At 56.9% G+C, this 23,757-nt stretch overlaps 1 long non-coding RNA gene across 6 annotated transcripts; it reads left to right on the top strand.

Annotated features, from left to right (window-relative positions):
• Positions 1-553: 553 nt before the first annotated feature.
• Positions 554-23,622, top strand: LOC137861135 (uncharacterized). Of its 6 annotated transcripts, none has more exons than XR_011099406.1 (6): positions 554-654; positions 16,170-16,351; positions 17,185-17,981; positions 18,341-18,445; positions 19,559-20,939; positions 22,503-23,621. It is a non-coding gene; the product is annotated as an uncharacterized lncRNA (long non-coding RNA). The 6 variants fall into 6 exon arrangements; XR_011099405.1 differs by having other exon boundaries at positions 19,679-20,939; XR_011099407.1 differs by having other exon boundaries at positions 19,679-20,939; positions 22,506-23,621.
• Positions 23,623-23,757: the final 135 nt, after the last annotated feature.

The following is a 23,757-nucleotide window of genomic DNA, read 5'->3' on the forward strand; positions in this document are numbered from 1 at the left end:
ACAGGCAGCCACTTTCTCTCCGGGTCCAGCAGCGGGGCTGGCCGGGCACGGCTTCCTCCCGCAGCCCCACGCTCTGCTCCCCACTCCTTCACCGCCCCCCATCCCAGCCCTGCGGGTCACAAATCACCGCGTTTCCTACCGGCGCCGAAGCGAGAACATCTGCTGGGAAAGTCAACAGTAATTAATTAGCTTTTAACTTGGAGATAGAGAAGTGGGAAAGAGGCACGGACCCCTTTAATGAGAATAAAAGGTGTCCAAGCTTGGAGGAGCGCAGAAGCACCCTGGTTACTTTGCAATATGATAAGGGGCTGGGAATTGGAACCAGAAATGGCAGGGTTTGGGAGGGCGTTTCGGACACTGGAGCGATGTCCTGTGGTGGTGGTGAAGCCTAGGAGGGAGCTGGAGCTGCAGAGCTGTGGTTCCTGCAGTTCCCCTGACAGCTGCAGAGGGTCTCAAGGTGGGAGCAAGAACAAACGAGCCCCCCCCTCACCCCCAGGTGTGCCCAGGCAGGGTGCTGAGCCAGGTGGTGCTGGGGTGGGATGGGAGGTGATAAAAAGCAGGGAGGGAGAGCTGCTAGAGGAGAAGGTGGTGGCACCAGGGTTGGTGTTGTAGAAGGTCTGGGACATCTGGGACAGGCAGTCCCCACCAGAGCAGGTTGGCTGTGAAGGTGTTGCACTGGGGGCTGGGGGTGGCTCGGCTGCAGGTAAAGCAATGGTGTACAGTGGAAGAAGAGCACTCACAGCCCTAGGGAAAAGAGGGGGGGCTGCTTATGGGAGGAAAAAAAATTACTGACAGCAGCTGTAGGTGTATAATTACAATTATGATATGTTAAGTGTTAGTGCGTGTACCCTCTGCAAATGGATGGCACCAAAGCTGTGAGGGAAAGGCTGGTGCAGGAAGAAACTCAGTTAATTAGTTAATCAGGGCTCTTTAGGAAATGTTTCCTCAACTCGCTCTTTCTCTCCCCCTCTATTTCTGTAACTAACAATTTGGCTGTTGCTCCTCCTCCAAGTGAGATCCCACCCCGAGCCTGTGCACGGGCTGCCTCTGAGCAAAAAGGGGGTGAATAAAAACCTCTGCTGTGGAGAGGAGCTCACCTGGCAGACACTGACTTCTTCAAAAAGCCCGATTTTTTCTGAGATGTGTGAAACTGAACCGGGGGAGTCCCCTCTGTGTGTTTAAACCCTCACCCCACCTGCCGGGGTCTGTGCCTGGGGGGGATGCGAGCTCCCGAGCCCCCCGTGCTGCCCGCTGCACCAGCCCTGCCAGGGAAGCAGAGGGAGAGCATTACCCGGCTTTGCACAGGGGAAATGATATAATTGGAGCTGTTTGGATTTAGAAATTAAAATAATTTGGGTTTGCTCGGGAAGGTTCACACAACGTCAGCTTCCATCAGGCGGATGAGAAGCAGCAGTGCCCCGGCGGTGCGGGCTCTGACAGCTCTCCCAAATAACACCCGCCCTGCGGGGCTCCTTTCTGCTTCCCTGTGCTGCCGGGTGCTGGCAGCTCCCTCCCACGCAGGACAAATGTCTGTGCCCTTTCCCAGAGCATCCCCACGGCACGGGGTGACCGAGGTGTAAGGCATCGCCCTGGCTGGCCCCTGCTGCCTGGGGCTCTAGCTTGCTCCTGGTCCCCAGAACCACCCTTTCTGCCCCAAAACCTCTGTGGTCAGCAAGTGATGTTCTCATGCTTGCAAATTGCCCAGCAAACCCCGCATCCCGGTGTGGCTGCGGGCCCTGATACCTCTTGGGGTGCTGGGAGCACAGGGCAGGTGCACAGAAATCCCATCCAAACCATGGCTTGGGGCTGCCCCTGGGCTCTCCCGAGCCTCAGCTCCCCCCCATTACCCGCTGCTGCTTCGGGCACCTCCCTCAAGCCCCCTTTTCAGCTGTTTTCCTGCTTCCCCCCATGTTTCATAACTTCCTGGCTCCTTTTGCATCACTTCTGGTCTCAGCGTGACCTAAATTCAGCATCATCTGTAAATGCAATTACTTTGCCATTTATCTTTGTGGTCATTAATGCTCATCAGGACCAGGCCTAGTGCAGGTTCCTGAGACTGCCGGGCGGGCTCCACGGCAATTTAATTCCTCCAGGAAAGCTCCCCGAGGCTCAGGGTGAAATGCTGCTGGGTTTTGCCTGTCCCTCCTGCAGCAGTGCCCTCCAAGTACCTGTCAGTCTGACCACCGTGGCTCACCCTTAACAAATTCTTTTTCTTCATCACTTGTGGCTCTGCTCTCCTCCAGGAGCGAGCAAATGCTTTTTCCTTAATCCCCGATTTTTGTGTCGTTCCGTGCCTGGTGGATGAAATTAATTTCCTGGCTACTAATTGTCATTCTCCTTTTTCAGTCTCACCTTTTTTCCTTCTAATTTCGCTTTGTATTTATTTCCTTCCCCGCCAGTCCCCCCCGAGCCCTCTATTGATTTGTTACGCCAGCTCTGAATCTGGCCGGCTGCGATTTTGTGTTGTTGATGGTGGTGGGTTTTTAAGTGGCGGAGGCTCACCAAGTTTGTTAGCGAATTCCCTTAATAATTCAAAACGCATGTTGCTCGCCCCGGCTGATTTGTGTACGTTCGGTTTGTCAAGCGTTCCCCTACGTGCTTTTTATCAGTAAGTGTATTTACAAGGTCTTCATTACTTCCTAATTGACCGTGCCTCTTCTCTTTAGTTATCGCCTTAAAGAGTAATTTAAAGAAGCAATTCAGCAACAGCCATTTTAAAGCTCTTCATTCCTCCCAGCCCCTTTCTCATTTATTATCATCCTTCTGTCTCGCTAGCGCTCCTTTTCCCTGACGTCTTTGAAAACCCTTTCGTATTCCCCATAATGTTTTATCGGCACTCCTTTCCCACCCTTCGGCTGCTGCCAGCCCCAGCCTACCCGAGGATGCTCTCTTTGGCAGCGGGGCTTCTTCCCACGGGGGTGGAAAATAATTCTGTGCTGTGCCCCCTGAGGAGCCCTGTCCCAAGGGGGATGCTCCCCCAAAAATAGCTTCATCGTCCCTTTTGTCCCTTAGTCCTGTAAAGTGCTTGGCTCCGGCAATTCCTCCCCTCTGCCTGCTCCCAGGGCAGTCGCACCCTGTGCGAAAATCACAGTATTTAATCAGTGGTTTTGGGGTTTCATTCCCTGTCTGTGCATGGGTGTGCAAGGTGGCAGAGCCTTCTCTCTCCCATCTTTTGGCCCCCCTTGCAGCCCAGCCCCATCTCCGGCTGCGTCGCTTCTTGGTTCCAGGCTGGGCACTGGAGCTAAGCAAGCATCCCCGTGATTTATTCACGTGTCCGCAGGCTTTAAGGCCAGAAGAAATGAGGAGATCGCTTAGCCTGACCTCCTGCACATTACAGGCCATTAAACTTCATCCGGTTATCCCCGCGTTGAGCTCCGTAATTTGTTTGGCTGAAGCCTATCTTTGGGAGAGGCACCAGGCCCCGATGTGAGGACAGGTTTATACCGCAGCATTTTCTGTCCTGCCCTTTGTGTAGCCTGTGGTGTTTGGGTTGGGCTCTGCAAGCTGCTGCACAGTGTACAGATACATCTGTGGGTATATCTGCAGTGATGCTCAGGGATTTTCCTCCTCACCTCATTTTTTGCTTCATTCAAGCCGTTTCTGGTGCACGAATAGCCCGAAATGTCCCCAGGACGGGCCGTGGTTAACCAGTGCTTGCACCACACCGTGACTTGGCCAGGCGAGAGCTCGCTGCCCTGTGTCAACCACCAAGAACAGCTCTGAAAACTTTTATCACTTTGCTCGGAAGAGAGGGAAACACCTCTGGTTTTGGTGGAGATCTCGGGGCGCCCCATGGTTTAATGTTTTCCTTCTCCTTCCTCTTTGAAAACCGGTCTTTTTTCCCTGTGTTTTGTCTTCTGTGGCTTATGTTGCTTGACATGTCGGCTGGTTTTGATCTTTTTCTCTTTCTGCATTACAAAATTGTCAGCTGTGTAACCTAGAAACGGAGCTGGCTGAATGATATGTTTGCAAATAATATTTGTTAGAAGTTTTTTTTTCTCTCTTTCATTAATCATGCCTGCCCCAAACCTGATTTGGGGGGGATGTGCTCGTAAGGAGGAGCGTGTGTCCCACGCCGTGCAGCAGGCCAGCTGGGGAAACCAGGCTTTGCTTTACCTCTTATTTTCTCTGGGATCTGGTGTGAGTCTCATCATTATCCTCCAACACACCCCCGCCTTACGAAGCCATGTGCAAGGGTTTCTCTCTCCCTTTTTCTCGGATTTTAAATTGGAGGGCCATGGGATCGCAGGGCTCACCTCTGGGGCACAGAGGTGCTGCTCCCACTGGAAGGACGTGTGGCAGGTTTCTTCTGTGGGTCATTAATGACAATTATGGCTTGTGTGAGCAGAGCCCATCCCTTAAAATGGTGTTTAGGAGCTTGTATTATTCCATGCAGGGCCAGGCACTTCTTTCTGCACTCCTGCTGGTGCCGCTTCACGGAGCAGACACTCCCTGCAGCTTCTCCTTTGGGTTTTCCTTCCTCATCCCCGCTTTTCCCCAGACACCTTGGCTGCCAGTTTTGCTGTTTTGAGGCCAGTGTATGCTCTGCAACCTGCCCCGTGCTCCCAGGCTGCTCCTGTCCATCTCCCCTCTCCTCCCAGCAGCATCTTGCTGCAGATCTGCCTCCTGGATTGGGGTGCGACCCTGGCTAGCAGCTACATAGGCAATGGCAGCACTTTTGTCCTTCACCCTTAGGCAGTTCCTCTCCTCTTGCAGCTCACCACCATCCTGTGCCTTGTGCTAGGTATGCAGTCCCAGGTGTTTCTGCCAAAGCTGGAGTACCTCCATGTCCATCCTCATTTAATTTAAGCACTGACAAATTCTCCCAGCCACGGTGTTCATCCATCTCTTAAGCTGTCTGATTCACGCAGCCACTTCACAACTCTCCTGGCTGTGCAGTTAATGTGTCCCTGGGCTGGCTGAGCTTCAGAGCTGGCTGGTTTTATTTATTTTTCTTGCAGCTGGCCCTAGTTTTCCAGGCAGGCATCCACCTGCGCCCTGCTGTCTGCTCCCTCCTGCTGGCTTGGGCCAGCCCCTCCATGAGGTGGCCAGTCCCAAACCTCAAGTGGCATTTCTAGGACTTGGGCGCACCATGGGCAACGCTGGTGTTGGGGACCAGCCAGGCTGAGCTGTGGCATGGCTCAGGGCATGGCTCCTTGCTGGTGCTTCTCCATCAGGGTCTCAACTTGTGTGTCCTGGACCCACCACAGGGCAATCAGCGCTGTGCAGGGCGGTGTGGTTCCCTTCTTCGGCTCTGCGCTCCCTCGAGTCCGCCCACGTGGATGCAAAGTAGCTCAGCCGTGCTCCCCGGGGCACTTCAGGGGAAAAAAGTTCCCAAAGAGCTCTGCCCTGCTCTGTGTCCGCCTGTCCTGGCTGCGTGGGCTCACGTCTCTGTCGACACTTCATGCTTCAAGTGCTCACCCTTCACTTGTTGGAGCCTGTTAATCTTGGCAATTAGCTCTTGCTCTGCTGCAATTTTTCAGGCACGCTCTCCCTTTCCCAAATCCCTCTAAGACCCCCTTGGAGCGTGTTCCTGTGCTGCTACAGCTGCTTGGCTCCGTACCACCCTCCCCGCCAGAGCCCAGGCACCTCGGGGAAGCCAGCCATTTATCGAGGTGTTACATGCACTCGGATGCCTACCCCAACACCGCTTTCTGCAAGCCTGACGGGAGCAGGACATCGCCCTCTTACCCCTGCTCTCGTGTCCTGCTGGGAAAATAGGAGAAGCAAATGTCTCCTTTATGTCTGCGGAGCCTGGAGGCCTGATAAAGATTCAGGGTGAGCTATCACCGGAATGAGGAGCAGGGAGAAATCTGAGCTGCATAATTAGGTACTTTGGGGACTGTATCAAAATGCAGCTGACTATAGATTTCTGCATGGTACGTGCTCTGCTGCATCGACTTTCCTGTTCCTCCTCTCACTAATGCACGGGAGGAGGTGGGAAGCCCCTTCCCTGGTCCCTGGGGACGTGGTCCGGGATGATCCAAGGGAAGCCGAGCACGGCTGTGGATGGAGCTTGGAGATCTGGTGGGATGTGCGTGGATGCTCCAGCAGCTTGCTTTTTGGCACGCTGGGGGACGTGGGGCTCTGGGCTGCTGTGTGGAGATAGGGGCTGGTGGAAGAGGCTGCGTGGTGCTGCCATCAGTATCTCCTCCTGGCAGGAACAGCTCCCAGGGCCTGGCTACCGGCTTAGGTTAAAGATATGTAATTGCTCAAACTGGTCAAAAATTGCGATGTGTTTTCCCCCTCAGATCAAGACAGGAAGCTGAAATATCAAAAATGTTCACAGAAGGGGAACAAAAAAAAAGATTAAGAAATGTCAGGCTTTGCTGTCGACATTTTTGATGGAAATACTTTGACATTTGCAAACTCAAACGTTTAGTTTGTCAAACCGAATGAAAATGTCACACCGAGCCCGGTTGAAACGTTAATCTGCCGGCTCCGGAGAGGCCAAGGCTTCCCGCGGGAGCCCCTTCCCCGCCGGGGCACGTCCTGCCCCGTGCCTCTGGAGCCCTGCTGATGGGGCTGGGCAGGCAAAAAAAAAAAAAAAAAAAACGAAATCTCTGCAGAGGAAGGCTGTTCATGGGAACTGGGAGGGGAGGGCGGAATCGGTATTAGGATGCTAATCCGGGAGAGGAGAAACCACCTCCTGGTGCCTGCTGTGCTGCAGACTGTGCTGCGAATTTTGGGCGAGCCGGTCAGCTCGTCTGTAAACAGGAGTAATAACTCTCCCCTGCCTCATCCAGCTTTTGTAGGCTTAAATCCATTAATGTTTGTGGAGTGCTTGGATATCAGAGTAATGGGGGTTCTGTAAGCACCAGCGAGAGCCTCTCTGGCTGTTTGTAGATGGCATCGTGCGATACGCGGTGGAGGGCTGACTGCAAGCCCAGCGGCAGTAAATCCTCGCTGTGGGAACAGCAGCTGAGTGCAAATGTGAAATATGAAGTGAAAACATGCAGTGTGCCGGGGGGGTGCAGGGCAGCACCCAGCTGAGGTTGTTGGGGACCCCCCAGGGCCGTGCGTGGGCATCGCTGTGCCCGTGTGCCTGCGCCTTGCAGGGCGAGCGGCTGGGGCCTGTGAAACTGTGGGTAATTGGCAGCGTTTGCCTTGGGTTTGGTGGTGGAGCTGGAGATTACAGCACACATCGTTCTCTGAAGGGCTGAGGTTAGTAATAGAAGCAGGCAGTGTGAAGGTCTTGGTCTGGAGCACGGTGACTGTGTGAGCTGGGGCTTGCCACCATCTGAACGGCTTTTAACCTCCTGTGATGCTGGTTGCTGGGAGAGTTGGAAGGATAAAAAAAAAAAAAGCTTTTTGGAGAAGCAGTCTCCAGAAGTACTTTTTTATGGTGTTTTGTTATTAAAAAAAAAAAAATTGCCTGTTTTTATCTGCCATATGCTGGACTGAAACCTGGAGGTGAGACATGGTTTTCTTATAACAAACCTCTCACTCTGTCTTTATGGGCTAAAACTACGGGCCCAGCCTCCAGCAAAGCTTTTGTTTCCCTTCTGCCCGTTCAGCGGAGTACCTCACGGCTTTCCATGAGCAATGGCTTTCTGCTGCCAAGTTTTCTCGCCTATAATTACCAAAAAATTTGGACCAGTTGAGCCTCTGGTCTCTATTTTGGGCAGGAGCAGGCCAGTGACCTCCCCGGCAGCCCCTCTCCGTGCCAGGCCACGGAGCAAAGGCGGCCTGGGATGCTCGGTCCCGCTGTGGCTTGTGGTGGCTCGTGGCTGTTATTAATGCCTCCGCTTTGCTTACCCAAGTGCTTAGCTGGTTCAATACATTTTCAGACCTGTCCTTACACTATTGTTGGGAAAGATTCATTAGGACTCCGGCTGGAAATTATAGTGACAGATAGAGCAGGGTAATTTATGGCTTTTCTTGAGGGTTGCACAATTATTCAATAAGTGTCTTTCCTTCCTCTACCTCCCGCCAGCCACTTGTTGGAAATAAATATTGGATTTATTTGTGGAAAAGGAGCTATCGGCAAAGCTGCGAGTGGCCGGGAGAAGCCCAGCGGGGCCCTTTGGGCATCTCGGCTCGTGTTTGTGTGCGGCAGCAACGCTCTCCCCACGCGCTGCCTCCTCAGCACCGCTTCCACTGCTTTTGTGCCACGGCTCTTCACGAGGCCTCTGTTCTCCCTGAGCTGCCTGCTTGGCATTAAGGTCCCTGTCCCCTGCATGTGGAGCTCCCCTGAGGCTCTCAAAGCCATCCTCAGCTCCTCTGCTTTTAGCTGTGCTGGGGAGGAGCCCGAGGAGATGGCAGCAGGGCCGGGCACGGCTCCATCCTCACCAGACCGGTGCATCCCGTCAGGCCTGGCCCTGCCTGGGACTTCCCACCAGCGGGAGCCACTGGCCTCGGGGATGGTGGATCCCGGGGGAGGGAGGCGTGGGGTTTGCCTCTCAGGGTGGTGTTGGGCTGGGTGAGAGCCTGGCCGGGCTCTCCCTGTGGGTTACAGCGAGGGCTCCTCTCCAAGGGCGATCCCAGCCCTCAAAAACGGGCTTTTGCTCTGCAGTTCCTGCTGGAGGAGCTGCTCGGTCTCAAACCTTCTCAGTCTTTTTTTTGTACCCGATGAGGGGCAGGGTCTCCCCCGCCCATGTGTCGATGCCGGGGGGCTCACAAGCAGAGCAGAGGCTTGAGGCAAAGGAAGTGGGGCTCACAGTGTCGAGGTATCGGCACTGCAGTATTTCCACTGCTTATCTATCCCGCTCCTTATGCGTTTCCACATTTTGTTTGAATTAGTTGGGATTGTTCCTTGCAGCGTGCATGGCTCTGCATTTGTCTACTTTGGATTTCATCTGCCATTGACTGGCCCATTCATCAAGCTCCCTTCGGTCCTTTTGAAGTTCCCTGTAGTCTTCTCTTGTTCTGAATACTCTATGTAATTTGGGTCCTCTGCCAGATTTTCTCATGACATTTTTCATTCTCCTTTTCCAGATCATTAATGCATCTCTTTAACCACCGGTATGAGCACAGAAACTTGGGGAGCCTCCCCGTTAATGCCGTACCCTTCTGCAATGTCGCCGTTATTAACACACGTTGATTCCCCTCTTTGTTTCCGACCTCTAGAATTACTTTTTCCATTTGCTCTACAAACGCTTAATTTCTTTAATAGCCTCTCGTAGGGACCTTGTCAGAGGGCTTTGAAACCCCAAACACATTATGTCAAGTAGTTCTCCTTACTTCACTCTTCTGACGACGGGAGAAAGCATCCTAGTAGATTAGAGACGTGAACTTCCTTTCAGGAAGCCGGGATGGATCGCCCCCCTCTTACTTAGTTAATTTACGTGTTTTAAAATTCAGCTTCTTAGAGCACCTTCATCTATAACCGCCGATTCAATTCGAGCAGCCTTAAAAAGAGACGCGCCCGTACGTCTGCTGTTGAGCAGGCAATTTCCATCGCGGGCTCTTTTGTTGGCAGCTGGGTCATTCCTCGAGTAAGAGCCGCCGGAGCCTTTGGGTGTTTCCCTTTGAACTCCAGCAGCTTTGTGCTGGACAGCCTGGTGCAATCTCTACTCTTTTTCATTATTATTTTTTTTTTTTTGGCGTTTCTCTTTGTAGAAATCCTTCATTGTTATCACCTGGAAATAATAGGTCTCTCCCTGCTGTCCCTGCTAGCTGCAGCGGGTTGAAAAGAAACCTTCATCCGTGCTTCTGCAGCTCCTGCCCCGGCCGTTCCCATCGCGCTGGCGATGCGGGCAGGTCGAGTCACGCCACGGCGAGAGGAGGAGGAGGAGGATGGGGCCGATAAGATCCCGGCCGCAGCTGCTCTGGCTCTGTTAAGGTACGGGGCAGGAACCTGTTCCACCCGCCGCAGCGTGATTAATGCCGCTTCGCGCCCATGAATCATTTTCGCTGTTGTGTAAGGTTTACGCCGCCGGAGCGGCAGGGCTGTATTTCTGCGGCTTTTATAAAGTCCTGCACAATTTATACGTGCTGCTCCTGCGCCGAACCATTTACACTCCTTATTCACGGCGGTAGGATTTACACTCCCTTTCCTGAGACCTGTGGAAATTGTGCTGCTGATGGAATGATCCCGGGGCCGTGGCACTATTTATTGTTATCAGAAACAATTCCACCCCGCAGTGATTTCTGACCACGAGAAAGGGGAAAACGCTGTTTTCTCTCCAACACCAATATCCATGAATCTTTAAAGAGGAGGAATTATTTCCCCGAACAGCGAGCGCTTGTGAAGACATTTAACTTTAAGAATATGTGACAGCTCATCAGAGGAGGAAGTGAAATGCTTTTGGGGAGGCGGGGGAGCGCCGAGGGCGGTGGGAGCTCGGGGGAGCCCTGGGCAGCCGCCAAGCGGGGCGATCGGCCCCGGGGCTCCAGCCCCCTGCCGTGGGGGGAGCTCCCAGCACCGCACCCCGCTGGGGCTCCAGCCCTTGTGTGCTCTAAACAGCGAGCGGCGACTTCTGCCCGGGCTTCTCCAGACAAACCTCTTGCACCAAATTACCTGTCTAGCTGGGATCTTATCTTGGTGTTTATCACTGCCGCCTCTCGCTGTCAGCACTGTTTATAGGCAGGGGAACCGAAACCCTATGCTAAGAAATTTCCTCCTCCTCCTCCTCTTTTCTTTCAAATCTGCATCTGTTCCAGACTCCCTTTCATTAGAGACCACATGAAAGCCAAAATAATCCCAGGCTATCAGGCACAGAAACCTTTGCAAGGTAACCTCCCCTGTGCCGCGCACTCCAGGGTAAATATGGCACGCCCTGGCTGGGGAGGTTTAGGGTCCAGCCCATGTCCCAGCCCACCTGCATCCCTGCTGGGGGTGCCTGCGAGACCCCCAGCACCCAAGGGCTTTTTGTAGGGCCATAGTGAAGATCCGGGCTGTGAAGGAGCACTGGGCCCCGAGGGTGTCATCCTGCTTCCCAGTTGTTGTGGGGATGGTGCCCAGCCAAGCCCTTGGGGCAGTTTAGGGCACAGGGTACGTGTTTGGTGAGTTTTTTACTTTTTTTTACCTGTTGTAAAACATTTGCAGAGTTCCAGCGGGCTGTTAAGAGCGGCGTTGGGGAGGGAGGAGCGGGCCTGATACCGATTAGGCAGGAAATGGCTCGGCGTGGATGGCATCCATATGGGAGAGCTGATAGATTTGGCGTCTTGCAGGCATCGCTTGATGGATCCACTGATAACCTGGCAGCAGAACAGACCTGGGCTCTCTGATTCCCTGCCAGCAGCTCAGCCGAAGCCTGCTCAGTCGGCCTTCGTTAACACCTTTGTGGGCTGGGAACGTGCCGCCCTGCCCCGGGGGCTGGTGGCCCGACGGTCCCTGGGGACCCAGGGGCTCGGCCGGTCCCCACGGTGCCGCCTGCCAGGGATGCTGCTCGGGCTCCTTCCCTTTGAAGGCTGGGCGTGAAATCTGGTAGGAGTTTGGGGAGGCAGGAGGGCAGTGTGCAGAGCAGCCTGCGTCCTTGGGATGAAAAAAGCTGCGTTTTGCAGCTCTGGAAAGAATCAGCGGGTTTCCATGCTGGGCTCCTGCCTTGCATTGGAGACAGATGGGGAGCGCAAACACAGGGAAGGCGGCCGGCTTCTCCCGCCGTGCCAGGGCTGGCTCGCTCCTGGGTGCTGCTCTGCGTCTTCCTCGAGTGGTTTAATTTCACGGCGGCCTCTCGTGCAGCTCCGTGCCACCTGGAGGTGGGGGAGAGCTGAGGGTCTGGGTGGCCGGGAGCCCATGGTGTCCCGCTCTGCTCTGTTTCTGCCTTCTGGAGGCGGATGGAGGCTCCGTGGAGGCTGGCAGGAAGAAGAAGGGGCGTGCAGGGGGAGCAGAGATGGAGCAGGGTGCTCTCACTTGCTGGAAGTGAAGCAAGATGGAGAAAATGGTGGGGTGCTGGAGGCGGCGGCGCATTGCAGAGAGGAATTGGAGGGGGCACTGGAGGTAGCAGCCCCCCTGTCTGCTGGCTGGTGCTTTGTGCTGCTGAGGGTCCACAGCCTCCTTCACCAACCCTTGTCTGTGCTAATAAAGCACAGAGGATGAGACTGAGCCCTGGTGTGGCTCTGCAGGAGGCAGGGAAGGCTTGCACGGGCAGGATCCCCTGCTGCGTGGCTAGATCTGGGTAGCAGTTTTGGGGAAAACCCCTGTCAGGACGAGCTGTGCTTCCTTCCCTGCTCATGGGCAGGTCCAGGAGCAGCAGGGAACCTGGTCCGTGCCGTGCCCTTCATCCCCTGCTCCTGCACCACCCGGTACCCGTGGGGTCCCTGCTGCAGCGGGGTGCAGGGTGACCGTGCTGTGGGTGACAAGTGTGCGCTCAGCGCAAAACCAAGCTCTGGCGGTGGGAGGTGAGGTACATAACGACTGCTGTAAAGCTCTCCGGGGTTATGGCCTTGTTTGATGGCTAAAATCCCATCCCTGAAAGCCCCGGCAGCCCTGTCAGCCGCTGGTTGTGGTGGTTGCAGGGCAAGTTGGGTGCTCCAGCAGGGTCACGGCTCCTCAGCTGCATGTCGGGTCTGTAATTTCCTTGTGGTTATTTCCAAGATAACTTATTTCAGGTTTTTATGATGCTTACAAATTGGACAACATCTTAAAGCATATTTCAGGCCCTAACTGGTTTTAAACGTGTGTGATTTTACGGGGAGGCGTAAAATATTTTTAAGCGTTGGTAAATTTGGGGGGATGGGAGCTGTGGGTGGGTGGGTGAGGAGGGAGGGACGGTCCCAACCCCCAAAAGGTTTTTGGAGGCAAGGCACTGGGAGCCTGCCCTTGGTGACATCTGTGTGGGGTGCCCTGTGGGTGTCTCAGCTGTGTCCCCAGGGGCTGCACTCATCCCACGTGGTGCTGGGGCAGGGATGGGACAACCCCATAAGACCACTCCACTGGGTCCTCATCCTGCCCCGTGACATGGGTGGCTTGGGGAGGGTGCAGGTTTGGATGAGCAGGGGTGGGAGAGGGCTGCGAGACTCCTCCTGCTGCTTGGGGCAGGAGCAGAGCAGCTTCGAAACCCAAGGTGGAGGAGCAGTCCTGGGCTCGGGGTGGTGACAGCTGGATGCGCAGAGCTCGGGATGGGTGAGAGGCACGCAGACACGGCACCAGCCTGCCCACATCCTCCGCGGTGCCTGCAGCAGGCGGGGCTCTCTGCAGGTATTTGCATTTGCAGAAATAACACGGACTTCTCGTCCCGCCCTTTCGTCAGGGTGCCGGGAGTTCGCTGAAACGCAAGACCAGGAAAGGCCTGGGATTTTGGCTGGCTGTTCCAGGCGCATAAGGAAGGTGTTATTGTCAAGTAACTCCCTCTGTCCTGGTGGAGAGGTGCTGTGGGGAGGCCGGGGGAGCCCCCAGGCCAGGCAGGATGGTGGTGGAGGCCAGGCGAGCTCTTTGGCGCACGCTCCGCAATCACAGCGGCGTCGGCGGCCGCCACCGGTCTCATCGCTGCAGCCCACGTGAGCTCTCCTGCTTGCCTCCCTTCCAAAAAAAGCAACCTCCAGCCCACGGGGAGAGCAGAGCCGTGGTGATGAGGCATCATCTCCTCGACACCCACCCCCCTGGGCAGCCGGCCCGGCCGCCAGCGCCAGCCCCTGGGGTGGGGTGCACGGGGCGGGGAGGGGGGACCCAACCACAGCCCCCAGGTTCCTCATGGGGAGGCCACAAAGCATGGCCAAAAACTTGCTTTTCCTCCCGGATATTCACCTCCAGCTCCTCTCCAGGCTGTGTGGGGCCACCCCATTTCTCGGGGCAGGGACCCCAACATCCCCACACCGGGGCGAGCACCGGACCTGGCGATGGGAGAGGGGAGAGCGTGGGGCTGGGGATGCCGGCTGTTGGTGCGCCATAAGGAAGTGATTGAAGCTTTCACGATCTGTTTAACTGGTGACATATGTTTCCTGCAGGCGAGGCGGTGCGCTGCATGCCGAGGTACGGCCGCTCTCGCCCATCCCAGCCCATCCCCGCCAGCACGCAGGGAAAGGGACGGCCCCAGCCCCTCCGGTACGGCCACGGGGCTGCCGCTGCCTGTGTGGGAAGGGGAAATTGCCCACGCTGCAAAGGGAAATAAACATGAGGAGAGCAGCCCCTGACACACACGGAAAGGCGTTCCTCTGGTTGGAGGCGCCGTGGCCAGGAGGCCCCCGCTGCATGCGCGGAGCTGGGGACGGGGGGAGGCGGAGATGTGGCGATGGCTGCGCTCCCCCTGCTTCTTGCAGGGGGGTCCTCCCCTCCGGGTCTCATCTCGGCTTTCATCACTGTAACATCAGAAAAACCAGCGAGGGCACAGCCATACGCTGCGGAAAAGGCCTAATTGCTCAAACAATCAAGCCCAGGCGAGGTGCTCCTCTGGATTCGGCGGCAGGCGCAAGGGGCTGAGCGTTTTCCTGGCGTGGTTGGGCATGGGGCTCAGCCCCCTGCTGCTGGAGGGGTGGCCAGGGAGGCTGCACGGGGACAGGAAACACCAGAAAAGCCTCCAGAGGGGCGAATCTTTGTCTCAGACCAGCTCTGGATCCTTGTGGGTATGGGGACAGCTGGAGGCAGGACCAGGAGTGCTGGGGATGCTGCAGGGTGGGCAGGCTGGGGAGAGCCCTGAGGCCAGGAGCAGGAGGGGTCGGATGTTTGGGATTTGGAAGCAGCTGATGGCTTGGAGCAGATCCTCGGGGATCAGCAGGGTGCTGCGAGGGGCGATTTGCCCTGGCGGGTTGCTGTCGGAGGCGGCAGGAGGGCAGTGCTGCCGCATCTCCCTCCGCAGAGGTAATTGGAGCCACGTGGAAGCCGGGCTGGGGCGAAGGCACGGAGGCTGCGAGACCTGGGGCGAGTGGTGCGGGGGCCCCAGGGGGGCTGCGGTGGCCGGCGAGGCTGCCCCTGCCCCGTGCAGCCTGGAGCCTGGCCAGGATGAGCCTGGAGCCGCATTTGAGGCGGAGGTTGTAAACTCGGCGTGAGAGCGGAGGGAGGGGAGGCTTTACGGATGAGCTGAAAGCCCCGGGGCCTCCTCTGTCATTCTGTGGGGCCAGGATTTTCCCCTCTGCGCCAGCAACCTGCAAAGCCAACAGGAAAGGGAGAGATTGGAACGGGGCTTCCCGGCCCTTAACGGGGATTTGGGCTTTAAAACGCAGGCATCTTTAGCTCGCAGACAGCTTCCTGGCACAAACGGGGTGACGCCGGGTCACCAGCTCTGCCGTCACCGTTCCCATATGCTCTAAACACGGGGCGTTGTGTCCACCTCTGCAGAGGGACTATTTCTTGCTCGTTGTGTGGGTAATTTTAGAAAGGGACTCCAGTGCTCCTCTGAAGTTCTCTTAGCGCTTTCATCCCCGTGTGCTCATCTGTAGGTTTTAAAATCCCTTCTTGCAGTAGGAAGGAGGACTCTCTGCGTGCCCAGCGCCCGGACTCGGGAGCAGCTTTGTGCCCAGAGCTCTGGGAGGGCTGCATCAGCGTGCACGTTAGCTACAGCACGGGATGCTGCGGGGCCTCGGCGCAGGTGTTTGGGCTGCCGGGAAGCCGGTCGGAGTCGATAAGGCACCTCGAGCCCTGCTGCCTGCTGGCGGCTTGCTTTGTTTGGGGTTGGCGCTCCCCCAGCCAGCCTCCACAGCCAACATCAGCAGCGAGCAGAGCTCCCGTGCGCCGGGGCCGCTGCGCCCTGCTCGCCACAGCAGAGGCATTCTCCAAAACCGAGCACGGCCCCAGACACCCCAGCCCTGTGTTCGTTAGCAGATAGCCAAGGCTCACCCGTGCCTTGCCCTGCTGTTTTGTTCCAGCCGTGGATTACCTTCCCTCGCTACAAATCAGCGCTGACTGTCTCCGCGGTTTTGGCATCAGCCAGGTGCCTGGAGCACGTCGAGCTGGGGCTGCGGGGGGAGGGAAGCACCGGGGGAGGCGGCGGGGATGGAGCAGGTGAACGCCGCTCCTCCAGCTCTGGGAAAAAAAAAAAAAGCTCCCACTTCTGTCCAGGGCAGCCCACGCAGGGAGAGGCAGCCTTATTTTTCCCAGCAGCATGGTGGCGAGCCCTGTGGTGCCACTGCCGTGCTCGGGTGCAGAGCGCTGGGATGCTCTCCCAAAATCTGCTTCCCACTCCCCAGCAAGCACCGAGGCTGCCCCCGCTGCCAGCCCAGGGGGAGCGGTGCTTCATCAGCCTCGCTGCGACCGCTGGAGATGCCTAAATAATTCATTAATGGTTTGGGGAAACGAAAATATTGTGCAGTGAGTAATTGCTTGCGAGTGACGTTTGGCATTGCTCGAGCAGGTCCCGGGCGGCCTCGGTGGAGCAGTGCTGGTAATGCTGAGCCCGTGCTGCGGAGGGGAGCAGCCAAGAACAGGACGGTGCCACCGGGGCCCCTTGATAAATCTGTCCCCAGCTCCATCTTTCCCTGCACGGAGCCACACCGGTGCCACCTGGAAGGGTGCTGGGAGAGGAAGCTCCCCCAGGTGGGTTTTGCAGCGAGCTATGCAGATTGTTTCCTCCTGATTTATTTTTTTTCTTCTCCTTTATTTTTTTTTCTTTTTCCTTTCTATATGAACTTTCCTGCCTCCGGCTCCGTGCAAATGTGAAGGCCTCCTGTTACCGGGGAAACTGGTGCGGGATGGCAGCGTGGGCTGGTGGCACGGGATGGAGAGCGGCTGGACGCGGCGGGGGCTCCCGGGGCTCAGCCCCACAACTTGCTTTGTGTTCACGTCAGAGCAAGATGGGGGGAGCAGCCCGGCAGGAGGGGTCCTCACCTGGAGGACAGGGGGGTCTGCAGGCAGGCCCCCTTTTCTTCCTGCAGTGCTCAGAGGCAGGGAGAGCCCAGCAGCTCTGGGGGGAGGCTGGGTACAGGCTCAGAGCATCCTGTCCCCCACCCTGCAGGAGCCCCGTGCTGATAGCAGTGACAAGGGACTTCTGTTCTGCAGAAGGGGTCTGGGAAATGTCCCCGGCTGCCTGTCCATCCCCGGCGTATCACAGTGCTGGGGGGAGCAGCATAAACCCAGGGCTCTGGCTCCACGGGGGCGCCTGGAGCAGGGGGAAGCCCCCCCCTCCGCCCTGAGGTGTGATGGGGCCGGGATCTCGTGCCCCGGTGCTGAGCTGTGGGCTCGTGTGTGCTCCTGCAGGCAGCACGTGCTGCATCCCCAGCAACCCCCGCTTGTTACTCTATTAAATTTCCATTTTAACATGAAAACAGCTGGTTTCATGGTACCTCTAACTGTGTTATTTACACAGTCATGCACACAATCCCTGCTGAAAATCGCATTACTCACTGCATCGGCAGCCCTTTGTCTGGCAGGTACCGCGCCAGCGGCTTTGGCGGTGACACCGGCAGCTCCGGGCGGGGACCAACCCACAGAGCCACTTGTCCTGGACAATTCTGGTCAAACCTGGGTGATTTGGGAGAGACAAATCCATCCCAAAGTGCTACAGCTCCGCGTGAACCCACCTCCATCCGTGCCACCTCGCAGTGCCCTGCAGCCCCAGCTCTCCGTGCTGTCGCCGAGCCCCGGGGTCGGGGTAGCTGATGCACATCAAGGGGCAGAGACAAGGGCTGCTGGCCGTGCTCAATGCTGCTTTGTTCTCGGCCCAGGAAGCAGTGAAAATCCTCCCGCTTTGAAGCCCGAGGAGGCCTTTTTATTATATCCAGGACTCCTGGAAAAAGGGAACTGCAGGCGCTTTCCCATAAGGCGATGAAAAGCTCTCCTGCCTGAGACCGCAGCAGCTCGTCACACGTGCGAGCGGTGCGGCAGTGCCACGCTGCTGGAGCTCAGTGCCTGCCCGGCCACTGGGAGCCACTGGTTATGCTGGTGCACACAGCTGGGAGCTGGCAGAGCCGTGGTACAATACTGTTGAGCTTGCACCCCCTGCAGAAACCATCCTGTTTTGGGGGAGTCGAGGTCCCCCATCCTGTGCCTCCTGGGTAAAGCACGTGGCAGCGTCCTGATGGTGAGCACGTGCCCAAAACCTCGTGGAGATGAGGGTGGTTTTGGGGGCAGGAGCTGCCTGGGGACCGGCCGCCCTCCTGCGTCGGCTGCATGGGCACGGGACGCCCTCCCTCACACAGCCCGGGCCGGGCTGGGAAGCTCCGAAGCGGTGAGGCTGCCCTAATTAGTCCGCTTAATCTTCCCCCATAAATCACTCCTCCCCATCCCCTGCAGACTATCGGCATCATCTGAAGCCATTAGTTAATTTAAAGCCGGGAGTTCACACGTTGGCTTATCGGCAGCCATCTCCCCTCCCGCTAAGCCCTGCTCCTCTCTGCCTGCTGGATCTCCCCGCGTTGAAGCGGGGCCGTGCTGCGGGCAGGTGGGAGCGCGGCAGCTCCCTGCCTGCCGGCGGCTGCGAGCCCGCTCCCTGCGCTCCCCCTTTTTTCTTTTTCTTTTTTTTTTTTTTGAACTTTTTCTCTGACTCACCCTTTCCATTTGATGTCTCCACCTTTGTTTTACAAACAGCGGCTTGCCCGGCTGCTGGAAGGAGCAGGCAGATCCCAGGCTGCCAGCAGAAGCGGCTGCGGCTTCCCCGGCTGCGAGCGGAGACCCCGCACGGGCTGCAGCCAGGTGAGAGGGGCTGGAGAGGGCAGGGAGGGGGACAGGGGCCGAAGAGAAGCCTCAGGGATCCTCAGGGACGGGGGTTCACACCAGGGATCCCCGCTAACACCTTGTATTTCCCATCATGGGTTGTATGGCCTCGCTGCTGTCCTCCTCCAGCACAGGTTTCGGGTGGGGAGGAGCGAGGGAGCCCCACTCACCTGGGGCTCATGAGGATGCCCTGTACATCCCTGCTATGGTGACCCAAAATAACCAGTGCTGCCAGCTGTCTGGGGCCGTGTTTGAGTTCAGAGCACCTCGATTGTGCCATGTTAAAGCCTCCCAGCTGCTCACCGGGATTCCCACAGCCAGGAGGGGTTGCAGGAGGGGATGGTGTCCGTGTCCCCCGGCTGGCTGTGTGGCCATCATCTTCCTCTCCCTCACAGCAGGGAGGGAGAGGTTTGAAGGGGGAGCTGCCGCCGTGTTTGGTTTTGTAGTCCAGGCTCTGGATTTATTGCTTCCAGGTCCTGGTGTGTTTGTTTGTTAAATGAAGGGCGGCCGGGTGATCCCGGGTTCCACCCCCCTGCGCAGCCCAGAGGGGGTCCCTTGGCCCTGGGACGGTGCCTCCCATCGTGGCTCAGACATCTAGTGGGGCTGTGCAAGGAGGGGACACACAGGTGTGGGAAAGTGCCCCCGTCCAGACACTAAATCTGTGCTCTGGGTGATGGGGTGGCTCAGGGCAGGTGCTGGCACCACCCTGTCCTCCTCCCTGCGGGCTCCTCCGCTGCGCTCCGCAGCTGTGGGGAAGAGAGGAGACCCCAAAAAAAGGATATTTCAACCAGATGCAGGGGAGGTGGGAGAGATGGGAGGAGAAGCCAGCGGTGCCCTTTCCTCGGGTTTACAGCGCAGAGCACCAGCTCCAGTTAGACGGGAACTTCTCAGCAGGATTAACTCTGAAACCTAATGACGACGCTTGGAGTGTCTGCAGTGTCTGCGTCCCTGCTGGTCGCTCGTGCTGATGAGCTTTAGCAACAGCACTCGGTTTGTCTGTTAGAGCAACCTTTGGGGATCAAGAAGTAAGTGTTTAAAGATGCAAATATCCTGTGAGATAGCCAGATTTAAATGTCTTTTTTTGTTCTTTAGCCTGGAGTCCAGGGATAAATAAAGGAAGTGAAGAGAGCCTCCAGACCGCTGGACAGAAAACCTTTTAAAACAAAAAGACCAGATGAAGTGAAACCACAAATATTTTAATATTTTTTTTAGCTTACAGCTGCTGGACAATCGGGACAGTTACAGAAACTTGGTGTCCTCGCAGGTGTTCTGGGTGCTGTGCTCAGACACACCAGCACCCACGAGCCAGCAAAAGCTACGAGTGGCAACAAAAAGCCTCAAACACATCCCAAAACCATGGGAGCAGCCGGGCTGGCAGTGGGATCCTCTCCGGCCCCCAATCCTGGTGCAAGGACAGGGAGTCACAGCTCGGACCCAGAGATGCTGAGAGCATTCACACCCCGAGGCAGGTTGGGTTTTATCTTCCACGGTGTTCCTCTTCTCTTTTTTTTTTTTCCTTCCTTTTTTTATTTTTTATCATTTTAAGGCAGGAGTAATAAATGCTAAAGATGCATATGGAATTTGAATATGAATGATAAGAACAGCTGTGTATATCTATTATGAATGAACATAAACAGAAATGTATAAACTGAGATTTTGGGGCTTTTGGAAGAATTAGTGCCTTTGTTCCTGGATTTTTTTCCTATCAAAGTTTGAACCAAAGCCCATTAGCCTGGACTTTCCCGCAGCCGACCAAGCCAGGAGCTTCATTTTGTGCTGGCTCCGAGCCACGCCGAATTCTCCTCAACAGCTCAGTGAGCCCTAATCCTAACAAATTTACCCAGAGAAGTGGTTCTCTTATTACACAGCCTAATTTGAACGCTTTCCAAGGTTAATTTCTGCTCCCTCTCCCTCCAAACGCGCCTGCCCCTCCAGAGCCACCTCCCCCCATCCCGGCCCCCCCGGCTCCCCATTAGTGCCAGCCCTGGGGGGAGCAGCCCCAGCCCTTCCCTTCCCTCCCCTCCCCTGCCCGCCTGCGATCATTTTTAAATGAGAAAATAACGCACCGTGCGCCCCCGGGTGCGGGGTCTGCCCGCGGGGTTTCCTAATGCTGAGCCACTTCCTTCGCAAATTAATTGCAACTTTCGCTGGGTGAAAATGGCCCTGGAAGCCTGCACCCCACGGGCTCTGCTCAAAATCTGAGTCCTGAGACTCTTGTTTCTTCCTTCTACCCCCTCTGCAGCCGCCCCCTGGTGCGATGGAGCCTGCAAGGGCTTTGTGGTGCCCATGGGGCATCCCTATGGTATCCAAATCGCGTCCCTGCGGTGCCCACGGAGCATCCCTTCACCAGGGGACCATCCCTGCCACCCCGGTGTCCTCCCCGCAGGTCCCATCCCACTGTCACGGAGCTCTCCTGGGTGACTCTTGCTGCTCGCTGTCCCCAACGCTGCCGGCCTCTGCTTCCTCTTGCCGAGTGAGTACCCGTGTTTGATGATTTTGCTCCAGGCGCATCAGCTGCAGGTATCAAAGCGGCGCTGCGTCTCCTCTCCAGGCTGTGAGAGGGGCTTCACGGTGCTGATTTCAGGCTGGGAGCCCGGGGCAGGCAGCTTGCGGTGAGGGATGGAGGGGCTGGCACAGCGGAGGCCTCCTGGTCATTGCTGTGATGTCAGCCTGAAGTAATAGGAATAATAAAAATAACGCGGTCTGGAGGGAAGGAGAGACCAGGCTGCGTCCCAGTGAGGTCGCACGGATGCATCAGCGTGGTTGTTTGCTGGAAATTATTTTGAGAAAGGAAAAAAAAAAAAAAAAAGCACAAAGTCGAGGTTGAAAGTGAGTAGAGACGTAGAGACAGCGATGTGGGACAGCAGCAGCCCCCCAAAGCCACGGGGATGCCCTGTGCCATGGTCACCCCCGAGGTCCTGCAGCACGGAGGGAGAAGCTGCTCGCTGTGGGACAGGGCTGGTGCCTCGCCACGAGGTTTCCTGCAGCCAAGCACGCTGCTCGGAGGGGCGGGACGCTTGTTTTCGGGATGGCCAGGATTTACCCAGAGCCTCAGTGGCAAACGCTGGAACAGGATGTTTCGGGAGGGAAATAAAACGTGCGTGCCTCGGGGCTTGAGGCAGCGCTCGGTGCCAAGGCAGGAAAGATTTGTGCTGTCGATGGAGAACTAACCGGTGCTACACCAAGGGACAGGTTGGAGGGGCTTGGGAGCGAGGGCAGGAGGGGAAGGGGCTCTCAGGGGGCCAGGAGCTGGGCTACAAGCCTGGGGCCCCCCAGGACCCCGAGCAGCGGCCGTGCTGTGTGTCCCTACACCCGGAGCCGTGCGTTGCTGCTGGCCCAGGGCCAGGCACGGGGCTCCCGAGAGCGGCGGGGACGGCTCCGACCCTGCACAGCTCTCAGCCATCCCAGGCTGGAGCCCCTCCAGCAGTCCCATTCCCGCTCTCTCCCGACCCTGCCTCCCCTCTCAAAGCAATTTGACTTTTATAGTAATAACTTCTGAACCCTGGGTTGGGGCCGTGCCAAGGAAAGCAGCAGAAAACAATGTGATGGGCCTCGGCAGGCGCGGAAACTCCGACGACTGAGACCAGCCCTAAAATAACTTTCATGCGATTGTTATTTATTCTGGGAGAAAGTTGGTTCATTCAGAATTCAGGAGGGAGATAAATCGGCGCGGGCTCCAGCTGCACGGAGGCAGCACGGGCGCCGGCAGCCTCTGGTGCCACGAGCTCGCCGTGTGCCTGTGCCCCGATGCCAAACCAGGCGCCGTTTTTGGGGGGTTTATTTAAGGGTATTTGGGGTGTGGCGGGTTGACCGAAAGTTCAGGAGGAGGAGGTCCTGCTTCCAGCCGGGGGCTGTGCTGCCTGTGGCCCCCTCTGCGTGTGCTCATGGCACGTTGGGCTGGGCACCATCGCCTTGTGTTGGTGCGCTCGAGCTGCTAGCAGCAAGTGTGAGCAAACACAGGGAACACGACCAGCATCCAGCAGCGGGTCCTGCTTAATCTCACCATCCCTCACCCTTTCTTCCTGTTTCTTCGCAGCAGATGGGTGGAGAACTGCCCTGGGAGCAGCGCACGATGGAGGTGTGATGGTGCAGGAGCTGCGTGCATCGTCCCCACCTGCTGAGGCTGGGCACACGTCACCCCTGTTCCTCTCCTGGCCACCAGCTGCCGTGGCTCAGGGCAGCATCGCCACCTGCCCTGCTCACCGGTGGATTTTGGAGGCTGCTGTGCTTTGGGGAGGGAATAGCCTTGTGCACAAGGACAGCGCAGCTTGCCCAGGTCACCTCCCTCCTTGTGCTCCTGCAGCCCGAGGGACCTTGATGAGCATCATGTAAGGATTTTGCCTTGGGGTTTGTCTCTCTGATGTGACGAGGAGGCGAAGCTGGGGCCATGGAGCTGCAGAGCCCCAGCCTGATGGTGCTGAGGGGAGTGATCCAGTCCTGTCCTTGCTCCTGCCTGCATGAGGGGAGCACAGGTCTACATTTAGCAATGCCAACAGCCCGGCACCGTACAAACTGCCCCTCTCCTGTGGCCACTGAACACCAAGAGGAAAGCCCTCATCCTGCCGGGCAGGGAATCCAGCACGCTAGCCCTGCTCCCATCGCTCCCAACTGGCCATGGGCCACTGGGGCTGAGCAGGGATGGAGAGGGGAGCAGGATGTGGGCAGCTGAGGGATGGGGGACAAGGAGGTGCCTTCCCTTGGAAGTTCAGACTGCAAACCCAGACCCTCCTGGGCCATCCCACAGCTCCCATCAGAGGTGGCTGTGCCCCGTGCCCTCCTGCAGCAGGAGGATCGCCAGCCTCAGGGCTGCTCTGCGGGGCCAGGCTGGGCTCTGCTGCCACATCTGCATGGGTGGCATCTCCCTCCGGTCCCCCCACAGCCCAGCTTTGGCTGCTGATTGAGTCGGCCCAGAGGTAACGTGTTTGTGATGATGATGTGATGCGGTGACCCTTCGCTTCTTCCCTGAAACGTGTACGTGTAGATGTGGGTTTTGCAGTTATGAATGTAATTCCACAATCCACTTAGGAGCCAGTAATTTTCTGGCTGAGGTGGGAAGCTGCTGACATCGTGTGATACATGACTAGATTGATTGTATTTACTTACCCTTTAACCTAATAAAGAAAAATAATGTTCCTTCATCTCACTAATTCTCTATAAACTCGAGCGTTGCTTTAAATCAGCTGGAAGCACAGGCGCTGAACCTTAGCATCGCTGGGGCAGAAGAATGGGGAATCCCCTGCCTTGAAAACCAGCAGGCAGACCCAAACCCCAAGCCATTTTCCCGTTTGTGT

The sequence above is a fragment of the Anas acuta genome, chromosome 9, assembly GCF_963932015.1.
Source record: "Anas acuta chromosome 9, bAnaAcu1.1, whole genome shotgun sequence".
NCBI classification, from domain to species: Eukaryota; Metazoa; Chordata; class Aves; order Anseriformes; family Anatidae; genus Anas; species Anas acuta.